This window comes from Microcaecilia unicolor, chromosome 1 (genome assembly GCF_901765095.1).
Source record: "Microcaecilia unicolor chromosome 1, aMicUni1.1, whole genome shotgun sequence".
NCBI lineage: Eukaryota > Metazoa > Chordata > Amphibia > Gymnophiona > Siphonopidae > Microcaecilia > Microcaecilia unicolor.
This window is the reverse complement of record NC_044031.1, coordinates 662289101-662303369: the sequence shown is the minus strand read 5'-3', so window position 1 is coordinate 662303369 and position 14269 is coordinate 662289101.

The following is a 14269-nucleotide window of genomic DNA, read 5'->3' as shown; positions in this document are numbered from 1 at the left end:
AAGCATATGATGAAGTTAAGAGGGAATAGACTTAGGAGTAATCTAAGAAAGTATTATTTCACAGAAAGGGTAGTGGAAGCATGGAATGGCTTCCCGGTGGAGGTTGTGGAGTCGAGGACTGTGCCAGAATTTAAGAAGGCATGGGATAAGCATGTGGGATCGCTTAGGAAAAGGAGGAGTTAGGGGTTATAGAGGATGGGCAGACTAGATGGGCCATTTGGCCTTTATCTGCCATCATGTTTCTATGTTTCTATTGTCACCTCCTCCCTTCTGCTAGTTGTGCCTTTCTCTTTGCAGCCTAGCAGCCTTCTGGCTTTGGCTACTGCCATGTCACATTGTTTTTCCACCTTGAGATTCTCAGACACCATCGCCCCGAGGTCCCTCTCCTGTTCCATGCACACCAGCCTCTATCCTCCTACCATATACAGCTCCTTCAGATTTCTGTACTCAAACTGCATTTCCTTACATTAAAATTTAACTGCCAACCTTTGTCTCACACTTCTAATTTTTATAGATCACTTCACATGTTGTCTACTCCTTCCAGGGTGTGCACTTTGTTGCGAATCTTTGTGTCATCCACAATGATTTTAACTTTTCCTCCTTTCCTATTGCTCATAAAGATATTGAACCGAATCGGTCCAAGGACTACACACCTTTCTTCCAAGGAATTCCATTTAAAACCACCTTCTGTAGTCTACTAGTTTCTGATAAACTACAGAAGGTGGTGGTGGTCAACTAGTTTCTGATCAAGTTCACCATCTTGGGACCCACCCCAGGACACTCAGTTTACTTATAAGCCTCCTATGAGGAACAGTATCAAGTCTAATTAATAAAATCTAAGTAGACCACATTCAATGAATGTCCTTGATCTATTTCTTTGGTCACCCAGTCAAATAAATCAATCAGATTCCTTTGGTAAAACCAGTGGCATTCCTAGGGGGGGCGGTGGGTGCGGTCCACCCCGGGTGCACGCCGCTGGTGGGGTGCCGCGCGCCTGTCCGCTACGTTCGTTCTGTGCTCACTCTGCCTCGGAACAGGTTACTTCCTGTTCCGGGGCAGAGGGAGCATGGAAACAAACGAAGTGGACAGGCGCGCGGCACCCCCCCCCAGCGGCGTGCACCCGGGGGGGGTTCCTTTGCCGGGGGGAGGGTCGCGTTGCACCCGGGGGGGGGGGGGCGCTGCACTTGGGGGGCGGAGCGCATCAGCGATCTGCCCCAGGTGTCAGCCCCCCTAGGAACGCCACTGGGTAAAACCATGTTGCCTTGTACTTTGCAACCAATTTGATTCTACAAAGTTCACTATCCTTTCTTTCAGCAGCATCTCCACCTCCACTAACCTTAATTTAAGTTCAAGGCAAATTCCAGCACTTTTTCCCTTTCCAAGGCTTATAATCTAAATGATCCAAAATCATAATTGAAGGAATGGAGGATGAAGTGACTTGTCCAAGGCCACAAGGAGTGTTAGTGGAAGAAGTGAAAATTGAACTCTAGGTTCCCTGGTTCTCAGCCTGCTTTTCTAACCATCAGGCTGCTCCAGCAGAACTTTATAAAACAGTGAGGGCCACTTTGTGAGCATAATTCCATTTTATCTGCTGAAAAGAATTATTTCTTTTTTAAGGAAAAGTATAACAAGCTTTCCTCACCTACAGCTATTGAAAAAGACATCATTAGCTGTCACTCAGACAGAAAGCATAAATTCCCCACTGCATGTAATATGAACATCTTTGGAATAAAATGAAAATCCTGTTTGAATAGGTTATTGGTGAAGTAGATTGTATCATTATCTGAACATTTCAGATAACCACAGAAGGAACAACTGGAATATGTAACATCTCCTCATACTGAGGTGGGATATCCATATTTTAGATCTTAGCTATGTCTTTCTCTAATGTATGTACGGTCTTAACCAAAACTAAAGACCACCCGTATGGATGAGGATTTTTTATTAATACTTATTCCCTGTTCCATTTTTACACTTTTTTTTTTAATTTACCTCTGCCTGTAAACCTGATATGCTAGGAAACTGTACTTACTGGTTTTGCAATCTGGCCAGTGTTTTTTGTTGGACATAGGATAACTAAACTGGTGTTGCTGGAGAATGTCAAATAATACGTGAGAGTATGGAAAATGAATGTATCCTTACACTATCTTGTAGTATCTTTCTACACGATCTAGAGTTGGTTGTATGTCTGCAGTTGCCATTCCCTTAGTCTTACATGAAGTACAGTAGCTACTCTTAACCATGAAAATGGGTTTGACCATCTGTTATCACCACTAGATGGTTGTGCTCTTGTCAGTCCTCCCTGTCAAGGGTAATGGTTGAAGCAGAGAAGCTCACATCCTGGAGATGAATGTGTGTCTGTGTGGATGGTGTCATCAAAATCATTTTGGCTTCCTGGACCATGGGTTAATTTTCCATGGGTTGCTTAGCATAGAAGGTGTCGATCTATCAAAAAAGAGACTTAAAGTGTCTTCTGCAGCAGATTTGCTAATCTACTGAAGAGGGCTTTAAACTAAAATTGTTGAGAATAAATAAACAATGTCCCTGGGTAATTAAATCCCACAGGTAAAAAAATAAAAAGCACCCCTACAGAAATGGAAAAAAGGACAATATCTAGAAATCTCTATAAACTAAAGCTCACAGTATGGGAAATAAGGTTCTAGATTTAGTGGTGATTACAGAAATGTGATTCATGGAGAACCATGAATAGGAGATGGTTATACTTTGCTATAATCTATTCAGGGAGGACAAAGTAGGATGAAAGGGTGAGGTAGTAGCATTATATATTAAAGATAATATTAAAGCAACAGAACTGCAGAACTTAACTGGTAAAGAAGAGGCACTATGGGTTGAAAAATGGAAATCATATTGGTGTGATATATAGGCTTCCTTCACAGCAGAAAAAGTGGACAGACATTTAATTGAAAATATTCACGATATAGCTATGAAAAGGGAAGTACTACTAATAGGTGATTTCAATATGTTGGATATTGACTGGGGCCATCTAGAAGTAGGGAGATCTTGGATTCTCTACAGGGATAACTGTTCCAGCAGCTGGTAATGGAACCAACGGAAGATGGGACCATATTGATGGTGCTCATGAATGAAGAGAGTGTTTCTAATGTTATAGTGGGTGATCATCTGGGCCCTAATGATCACTGGATGGGTTGGTTAAATATTAAGGTACACATGGAGAGGGTTTACTTTTGTTTCTGTTTTATCTTATTGTTTGTACATTAAGCTCAAGTTTTGAACTAAAAAAGATGTAGGTCCTCAGCTTTAAAATAACTAAGGGGCCCTTTTACTAAGCCGCGTAAACGTCTACATGCGCCCAACGCACGCCAAAATGGAGTTACCGCATGGCTACTGCGTGGGGCTTGTGGTAATCAAGTGGCATTCAGCATGCGTAGGTTATTACCGCCCAGTTACCACGTGAGACTTTACTGCTAGGTCAATGGCTGGCAGTAAGGTCTCAGACCCAAATGGACATGTGGCAATTTTAATTTTGCTGCACGTCCATTTTTGGGAAAAATTTTTAAAAGACTACTACTACTACTACTACTACTACTATTTAGCATTTCTATAGCGCTACAAGGCATATGCAGCGCTGCACAAACATAGAAGAAAGACAGTCCCTGCTCAAAGAGCTTACAATCTAATAGACCTTTTTTACAGGTGCGTTGAAAAATGATTCTGCGCATGCCCAAAACCCACGCCTACACTACCGCAAGCCATTTTCAGCACATCTTAGTAAAAGTATCCCTAACTTTGTCAAGATGGAGAATACCTTAAGGAGTTGTTAGCTGGATGTGAAAATCTAGGGAAGTAGAAAAGCTATTTTGAGAGCTATGCTGACCACCATAGGCAGAATTAGGCCCAGTTATTTAATGCCGGGTCACGTCGAGGCACCGGCATTGAATATCTGGGGACATGCTGACATGTGCTGACTGATATTTATTTATTTATTTGTAGTATTTATACCCCGCTCTTTCCCGATATTCAGCTAGGACCCACATAAGATATTTATGAAGGCCCCAACTGAATATTAGCTGGCATCCTCATAAGATGAGACAGGTACCCTCTCCCCATATGATTCCTCCCTCCCTGCCTCTCTTTCCCCAAAGACAAATAAAGTCCCCATAACAGGCCCACACTTCCCACCATCTGTAGCCACTCATTGTGGCTCCAACCTGAAAATGGCCACTGTAACCTAGTGGCAGCCTCATGGAGGTGGGAGAGGTATGGACCTCTTTGAGAGGTTCAACTTGTCTTCAGGAGGTAGGGGAGGGAGGGGGATTGAGATCAGTGGGAGAGAGAGAGAGCAACCATAAATTAACTAGGCAGTGGCACCAGCTGGTATTCAGACTGGTGCATTGTTAGCTTGACAGCTACAGTTAGTACAGCCTTTTTACTGTCCTAACTTTAGCTACTTATTTAACTGGTTAGTGGTTTATCCAGACAGTGCAGGGGCAGTTTGTCCTGATATACAGCAGTACTGAACAGTTCAAGTGCCACTGAAAATCAGCAGATAGGCAAGCACAAGTGATTTAACCAGGCAGGAGACTCTCCTAACCAGTTAAATAATTTTAGATATTGACCCATATATGCTCAGATGGCTTCTTTTAAATGGAAGGCCATGGCAGGAGATGTGGAGATTAGATAAAGTTTAGGTATAAATCCCTTAGTGAAGAGGGATGTGTTTGTCATTTGCTTTTTTTCTATCATTCCTGTAGAAGGTAGAGAATTCAGAAGAGGAGATCATAGCCTAATGGGAGGGTTCTGAATAACAAATAGGTTGAAGAAGAAAGGAAAAAGAGGAATGTGTTTCCTTCTTCTCCACCAAAGTGAGGTTTGGAACTCAGTTGGAGTTGCCAGATTCTCGGGTGTGACAACTTATGGTTAGGAGGCCACTCATGTGAAGTAGAAGCCCAAGGAGTTTGGGGGAAGAGCATCTGGTTCTGAAAACTTTCCTGATTAGTGTCAGCAATCAAGGTCAGAGTGACTGGACTAACATAATAGGGGTCTGTCAGTGAGCGTGACTGCAGGGTTAAAGAGCCCGAGAATAGAAGAGTTGAGATTTTTGAGACCTTTTATGAAGCATTTGTCTCACCACCCCTATCATTTAAGGGAGACAAAGATGAAAAGGGAATTTTGGGGATCTGCCTGCATGGATAACCCTATTGGGTTCTAAGAACCTGATGGAATAACAGTAGGATGGTGTTGAAAATAGTTTGGGAATTTGTGAAGTGTCTTGCAGGCCTAGAAGCTGGAGCAACTGGATGAGAGATCAGGAAGAAGGAGGAGAAGAGTCCTGTCTTTCTAATAAATGTCCTTATTAACAACTTTGGAAAAGAACGTGAAGGAAAAATATACTTGTTTGCAGATAACAAATCTGTAATGGTGCAGACACAATGGGAGGACATGAAATAAAAACTGGAAGCGTGACCAAGCGTTTGGAAAGAAAATGAACTTCAGTGCTAAAAAGTAGAAAACAATTAATTTGGGGTCCAAAATGCCACTAAATACATATAATTTGATGAACAAGAACTGCAAACTGTTAAAAAGAGGTCTAGAAGTAATCACCTTAAATGATCTTCCAGTAGCTAGCCAATGTAATGAAGCAACAAAATCCAAATGGTTGGATTCAGGCCAAGGGAGTGCAGGGTTCAAGAAGGACCTTGGTGCATGGTCTCTAGAGTGGTCGAATGAATGTTACTTTCCTATCAACTTATTGTAGTTCTTTGTCTCACTTTTTACTATTGTTTTTAAATTGTACACCGCCTAGATCTATCTATTAGTTATGGCAGTATATTAAGTTCACTAAAATAAATAAATAAATAAATAAATAAATAAATAAATAAATAAATAAGAACTATTTCCAAAATGACTAGGTTTATTGAGTTGGGATAGGGATAAGAAATAGAGGAAAAACCCAAGGCAATAGTCGCAAACAAAGACTCATGGCACAATAGCCAGCAAAGGCTAACTGATGGTGCTGAGTGCCTAAAGGAGCAGAAGAAAAATGATGAGGGAACAAAAGAGAAGACAACAGAAATTGACTTGGATAAGCTGTGAAATCTCGGAAGGGGTCAGTCTTCTATAATTGATATCTGTGTTATGTTCTTAGTAGTACAGACCAAGATAACTGCATGGACTAGAGGGTCAACCAGTCTTTATCTTCTGGTATTGATTGTGTTATAATGTAGGAATAAAGGGCTGGATTCAGTACATGGTACCCACAGTTAGGTGCTGCTAAGATCTACTCTAACCTAACATTCTGTAACAGGCACTCTATGCAGATCAACATTTACAGAATACTAGCATAGTGCACTTCCCACACCTAACTTTGGGAGCAAGGACTTACACCTGCAGAAATCTGGTGTAAACTCTCATGCCCAACTGATAGCATTTAGGGGTGCACCTAATTTCTAAGAATGTCCCTGACCCTCCCATAGCCACACCCCGTTTAAAGTTGCACACTATAAAATTTAGACAAATATGTTATAAAATAAAGCATAGGGCAGATCCGCGCATAAGTCCTAATTATGTGCCAATCTATATCCATTATTTTTTTTAGTTGAAATATTTCTGAGGTCTTTGGTTTTGTCGATCAAGAAACAAAATAGCTGTTTAATGCATGAACATTGCCTCTGTTATTCCCTCTATTTGCACACACAATTTAGTCGCCGGGCTGTGTAATACATTTAAAATTCTATCAGAGAGATTTAGACAGGGAAAAAGCTCCCTCAAAATACCAGAAGTTTAAGGCAGAGTGAAAGCTATCCCTTTGATGGAAATAACAAGCTTCTCCAGACACTCCGTTCCATAATTTAACGCTCCTCTTGGTAATGTAATGACTGGTCAGAATACCAAGTATGTCAGCTGCACGTGCACTGAAGTCAAATACAGGAACCATCAACATCAGCAGGGACTGCAGATAGACAAGCAGGATACTCACATTTTCCACTGCCAGTTATTATAGAACAGTGCTTCTCAAACCAGTCCATCAGGCACACTTTGTCCCATAGGTTATCAGGAAATCCACAATGAATATGCATGAGATAAACTTGAATGCATTGCCTCCATTGTGTGCAAGTCTATTTCACACATGTTCATTGAGAACCACTGAGCTAAGGGTGTGCATTAATTAGTGCATGCAAAATTGGTTTAAAGCTCACAAACCTACAAATAGATGCATGTAAAAATTGATTTATACACGTTAAAAAGTTTTAACATATGCTACCATTTTGATTACAATGAATGTCAGAAACAAATTATAAAATCCACCAGAAAATCTGGGACGCACTTCAAAAATGGAATTACTGCCCAGGGCACGCGGTAGCTGGGTGGTAGTTCCAATTTGGTGCGTGTTGGACACACGTAGGTGCCTACATGCCTTAGTAAAAAAGGCCCCTAAGTGTTGTATTCAGCATCGGCTATGGGTGATTGCATTCAGGGGTCCTTTTACTAAGGTGCACCGAAAAATGGCCGGTGCTGTTGTAGACGTGGGTATTGGACATGCGCAGGTCCATTTTCAGCGTGCCTGCAAAAAAGGCGCTTTTTTTGGGCCGAAAATAGACGTGTGGCAAAATGAAAATTAGCGTGCGGCCATTTTGGGCCTGAGATCTTACTGCCACCCATTGACCTAGCAATAAGGTCTCACACGTTAACCGGGCGGTAATGGTCTATGCTCGTAGAATGCCGATTAGCGCCCGGTTAGTGCCGCATCCCGGAAAATAAAAAATATTTTACAGTGTGCCTGGTGGGCACGCATAGAAAATGAAATTACCACCCGGGACATGCGGTAGCCGGGTGGTAGTTCAATATTTGCACATGTAGGAGGCACTTACGTGCCAATGTGGCTTAGTAAAAGGGCCCCAAAGATAAAACTGACTTTTATGTGGTCCTATTTATGCAGTTAACCTAGGAGGATAATTTCTGAATATCAACACTTAACTGACCAAGTGCTGACTCCACCCCCAGAACGCCCCCAAAATTGCTGGTTTTGAGTTTGGTGCTAACTGGACATTTTCATAGGCACTAACTGAACAAGTGATTTAACCAGTCAGGAACCATTTCTGGTTGGTTAAATTGCTTTGAATTTTGACCTCAAAGTAGAAGTTACTTATTTTCATGCCCTGCCTTTTGGCCTTGAAAATGTACAGAATAAAAATACATGCAATACAAATCAAATATAAACTAAATATACATGCAACTGAAATTAAAAGCTCAGTCATATATTAAATGTCACTGAGGGAGGGGCCTATGAAAGAAAAAAGCGCCTAGGGCTTCGAAAGTCATAATGCAGTCCTGGTTACAGTGTTATGGATTTTGGAAGGGCTTTCACAGACAGTCCTCAAGGGAATGTTATACTCAAAATTCATGATGTATTGTCCAGTCAGCTTAAAGTACCCCCCACTCCCAGGTATAGGATAGATTCAATGGCCAGCAGATTCCAAGCTGACTTTCTTGAAATAGAAGTCTTTACTGTTTGGGGGAATATTTTGTGCCACCAGCCGGGCAATCAATGATGCCACACAGTGCTTTATTTTCTACCATGGAAGGAATGCATTTCTAATATTACTGCTGTTCAGCAGCTAGTACAAGATGTACGCTGGCAGCAGCCAGTGAAAGCCTTGTGTAGGGTAAGCCAGGTCACAGTCCTCTGGAGTCTAAAATGTCTGCTCAGCCAGTGGGGTGCTTTCTCCTGACTGGAGGATAAACCTCTCTGTGATTTCCAAGCACAGCATTCCCCTTCAAGAGCAATTTCATATAGATCTATTAAATAGGAGGATGCTTTTAAGGGAGCAGTTTAAGGGACAAAGTCTACAGGTACCTTTACTCACAGGCTTGACACTGATTTCCAAAGAGAAAATGTGTGAAACCTGCCAACCAGCCTGTTTTGCTTCCTTCCAGTGCAGGTAGTTTGTCCATGGGAAATACAGTTCTTGCCCCCTCATTCTATTACAGGGCACCTAACATTAGGTGTCATTTGTGCTCATATGTCATAGAATACCAGTACATACATGTGTATTTTGTACACATATGTGTGGAAGTGGAAGCCCTGTACACACAGTGGTGTTCTATAACATATGAACACAACTCATTAGTGTGTAAATGCAAGGGTGGCATACACATGGGCGGGGCATGGGTGTGTCTTCCACTTACACGCACAACTGCCCATTTCTGTCTGCCACAGACCTAGTGTAAGTGGGTGTGCCTAAATGCACGCACATTTCCACTAGCTTAATGGCGCACAGATGCCATTATTTATTTGGATTTTGCTCACACCTTTTCAGTAGTAGCTCAAGGTGAGTTACATTCAGGTACTCTGGATATTTCTCTGTCCCAGGAGGGCTCACAATCTAAGTTTGTACCTGAGGAAATGGAGGGTTAAGTGACTTGCTCAAGATCACAAGTAGCAGCAGTGGGATTTGAACCGGCCACCTCTGGATTGCAAGACCAGTGCTCTAACCACTAGGCCACTCCTCCACGAATGAAGCTTGCAATGCCCAGAGAGACAGTCAGAACAGCAGACTGAGGCTTGGAACACTCATTGGTTAAACAGTGAATAGAACCCAAAAAAAAAACGTCAGAGGCTGTTGGGGTCAAGACAAAATGGAGGGATGTGAGAGAGTAAATAATAACGTTGATTCTTGCAGAACACGTGGGGATGGAGGAGATTAATTGTGGGGATAAAATGGATCTTAGCGGGTTCCAGTGATGCATCCAGGCACCTAAATAGAAGTGCCCTGTTAAAGAATTGCCCCTATAGCAGGGTGACCATTACAGACACTGGTTGTGGTGCCTATTTTAAGCCTATATAATAAAGAAAAGAGGCACCTGTGTTTCTATATAAGATACTAGCATAAATGGTTAAAACATGCATAAATTAAGGTGTGGCAGCCTTATAGTTGGTGTACATGGCCATGACTAGATGTTAGCACACATGTGCATATATAATAGAATTCTACAATTTATGAGCATATTTCCACCTATGCTTTTTCCAAACTCCACCCCTGTGAATGCCCTCCGGCAAAGTACACACCATCAAATCATGGAAATATAGAAACATGACAGCATAAGGGCCAAATGGCCCATCCAGTCTGCCCTTCCTCAGTAACTACTAACTCCTCCTTTTCCTAAGGGATCCCACGTGTCTGTACACGTTTTCTTAAATTCAGACACAGTCCTTGTATCCAAGACCTCCACCAGGAGGCCATTTCACATATCCACCACCCTTTCTGTGAAAGAGTATTTTCTTAGATTCCTCCTAAGCCTATTTTCTCTTAACGACATCCTATGCTTTCTCATTCCAGAGTTTTCCTCCATTTGAAAAAGGCTTACCTCCTGTACATTAACGCCACTGAGGTATTTAAATGTCTCTATCATATCCACTCTCTCCCGCCTCTCTTCTAGCATATTCATGTTAAGGTTCAGAAGCCTGTCCCTATGTTTTATGACAGGGACCACTTACCAAATTTGTAGCCGTCCTCTGGACTGACTTCAATCAGTTTATATCTTTCCATAGGTGCGGTCTCCAAAATTGCACGCAGTACTCTAAATGAGGCCTCACCAGAGACTTATACAAGGACACTATCATCTCTTTTTTCTGCTGGTCATCCCTCTCCTTATGCAGCCAAGCATCTTTCTGGATTTGACCATCGCCTTTTCTGCCTGTTTGGTCACTTTAAGGTCATCAGATACAATCACCCCTAAGTCCTGTTCTTCTTTCGTACACAGAAGCACTTCACCCCCTATACTGTTCCGTTCCCTTGGATTCTTGTAACCCAAGTGCATGACCCTGCATTTATTAGCATTAAATCTTAGTTGCCAATTATCAAACCATTCTTCAAGCTTCACTAGATCCTTCCTCATGCCATCCACACTCTCTGGGGTGTCCACCCTATTACAGATTTTGGTATCATCTGCAAAGAGGCAAACTTTATCAGACCGCCGTTCCGCAATATCACTCACAAAGATGTTAAAAAGAGCTGGCCCGAGGACCGAATCCTGCGGCACACCACTCATAACATCCCTTTCCTCAGAGCAAATTCCATTTACCACTACTCTCTGTCTCCTTCCATTTAACCAGTTTTTAACCCAGTCAGTCACTTTAGGCCCCATACCGAGTGCACTTAAGAACATAAGCACTGCCATACTGGGAAAAGGGTCCATCAAGGGTCCATCGAGCCCAGCATCCCATCTCCGACAGTGGCCAATCCAGGCCTCAAGAACCCGGCAAAAACCCAAAAACAAAACAAAAATTTAAATTAATAATGTTCAATGGACTTTTCCTTCAGGAATCTATCCAAACCCCCTTTAAACTCAGCAATGTCAACTGCTGTCACTACATTTTCTGGCAACGAGTTCCAGAGTCTAACTACGCGCTGAGTAAAGAAAAACTTTCTCCTATTTGTTTTAAATCTACCACATTCAAGCTTCATCTTATGTCCCCTGGTTCTATCACACATATAAATGGCGAGTGACCGTACTCACCCGCAAATGCGCAGTAGAGACTTCCCTCTCTGTCCCACCCCGTGTCAATACGTGATGACGGGGGCGGGACAGAGAGGGAAACTGTGCGAAGGGGAGGGAGGGAACCGCTGACGTTGCTACCACTCCCCTCCCCAAGGTCGCCGCTACCGCTCCCCCCACCCGGAGTCGCCGCCACCACTCCACCTGGCCCAAGCACTCTCTTCGGTATTGAACTTACATCGCCGACACACAGCAGGCAGATCAGCTGAGCTCCCGTTGGCCTTCCTTCCCTGCCTGTGTCCTGCCCTCGCCAACGTTACGTCACACGAGGGTGGGACACAGGCAGAGAAGGAAGGCCGACGGGAGCTCTGCTGAGCTGCGTGCTGCGTTTCGGCAATGTAAGTTCAATAGCGAAGAGAGGGCCCGGGCTGGGTGGAGGGGTGGTGGCGGCGACTCCGGGGGGGGGGACCAGTAGCGGTGACCTCGGGGGGGGGGAGGGGCCTGCAGCAGCGAGGGAAGGGGGCCTTGTAAAAACCCCATACTAGCCCATTTTAACGGGCTCAACGGCTAGTTATTGTTAGAAAGTGTAAACAAACGCTTCACATCTGTCCGCTCCATTCCACTCATTATCTTGTAGACTTCTATTATATCACCTCTCAGCCGCCTCTTCTCCAAGCTGAAGAGCCCTAACCATCTTAGCCTTTCCTCATATGGATGTCCTCCCATCCCTTTTACCATTTACGTCGCCCTTTTCTGCATCTTCTCCAATTCCTTTATATCTTTTTTGAGGTGCGGTGACCAGAACTGAACACAATACTCGAGGTGCGGTCTCACCATGGAGCGATACAACGACATTATAACATCTGCGTGTTTGTTTTCCATCCCTTTCCTAATAACTGTGTTAAAGGTTTTGCTAAAATCCAAATACACTACATCTAGCACCCCTCCCATGTCTAACTGTTTTGTCACCCAGTCAAAGAAGTCAATCAGATTTGTCTGACATGACCTGTCTCTAGTAAAGCCATGCAGTCCATTCAATTCGAGAAATTTCACAATCCTCAGATTTAGGAGCGTTATTAGTTTACTCACCACGAGGTCAGACTGACAAGTCTGTAATTACCAACCTCCTCCTTACTACCACTTTTGGGCAGAGGGACTATATACGCCCTTCTCCAGTCCTCGGAAACCACTCCAGACTCTAAGGAAACACTGAAGAGGTCAGACAGTGGAGCCGCCAGAACCTCTTCAAGCTCCTTGAGTACCCTCAGATGTATCCTATCAGGCCCCATTGTGTTGTCTACTTTTAGTTCCTCACAAACACAGTCTTCTGAGAATCAGTCCTAGTCTACCATCCATCCATCCCCATTAGCATTTGTTTCCTGTGGTCCTACCCCTGGCCTTTCATCCTGTAATGGAAGTGAATTTTAAAGATTATTTTTCATCTCTGTCTTGACCGACCAGTGCACTTGGGGTCTGTATTGTTGATTAGAAGTAATTCTGTTTAATTTTGATTGTGTGAAAACAAGTTGGAATGTGGAAGATAAGATACAGCTCTAATTAATTTGTTATGTGAAGGGAAAGATGGCTCTTGTTTTCGGAAGTTCAGCCTGGCCACCTGGACTTGGGAAAACATCTGACCATGTTCCCACAGTATGCCTTGTTTACCTAAACAGAGAAGCATTCTGTAATTTTCCTTAGAAGCATTCTGTAACTTTCCATTAGCTCTGAACATGAGTTCTGAGTCTAATAAAAAGGGGTGTTTCTTTCAGTGAAATCGGGAGTTCATCTGTGAGTAACGTACGTACTGTGCAGAGGATATGTTCCTGGTCTAAAAAGCTCCTGGCTTTCGCTGTAACAGCCCCCCCCCCAGTTGATGATAAGAGCCTGGATGATGTAAGGACCGGTGATGATTGAATGCGTTAGTGTATGTATTGCTTCTTTTGCTGGTCTAAGAACTCTTGGCATTTTTTAGATGTAGAGACCAGTGATGTAATGATTGTTTAGCTAATCATTGTGTGTATAGAGCTAATCGTTATATATGTGCTAACCATTGTATATATCTTAATCACTGTAGAATTTAGCTCCTCTAATAAAGGTTTCATTTATCTAATAAGAATTCAAACGAATCCACAGTAATTACTGAGTAGTCTGTGTCAGTGAGACAGGCTGTAAAGCCATAGCAGTACACATCCGTGAACACAGAACAGAAATAATTATTAAGCTGTTCAGCTTTATCCTTATTGGCTTCTACATATTCCTCCCCCTCAGTTTTGAGCCTCACAGTGCTCTTATGGCACTTCCTCCTGTCACTTACATATCTGAAAAATGTCTTATCCCCCAATTTTACTGTATTGGCTATCTTTTCTTCCATTTGCCTCTTTGCTTTCCTGACAGCTTTTTCATCTTCTCTTAGATTTTCTAGGTAGTTCTGCCTGCCTTCCTCTTTCCGAGTCCTCTTGGAACATATGAATGCTAACCTTCTTTTCCTTACCTTTTCTGCTACTACATTTGAGAACCAGAGCAGCTTTCTTTTCCTCTTACTTTTGTGTAATTTTCTAACATAAAGATTTGTCGCCTGTAAATTAGCTCCTTTCAATTTTACCCACTGATGTTCTACTTCCTTTAGCTGTTCCCATCCAACTTATCCATCTCGGCAAAGTTAGGTGATATTCTAGAAATGGCCACTTACATATATAATTGACCAGAATGCCACCATTTACCCCTTGCCTCCCAAAACTAGGTGGCCCTTTATAGACTTACGTCCCTAGTGCTGAAAATGCAGTTTAGACAC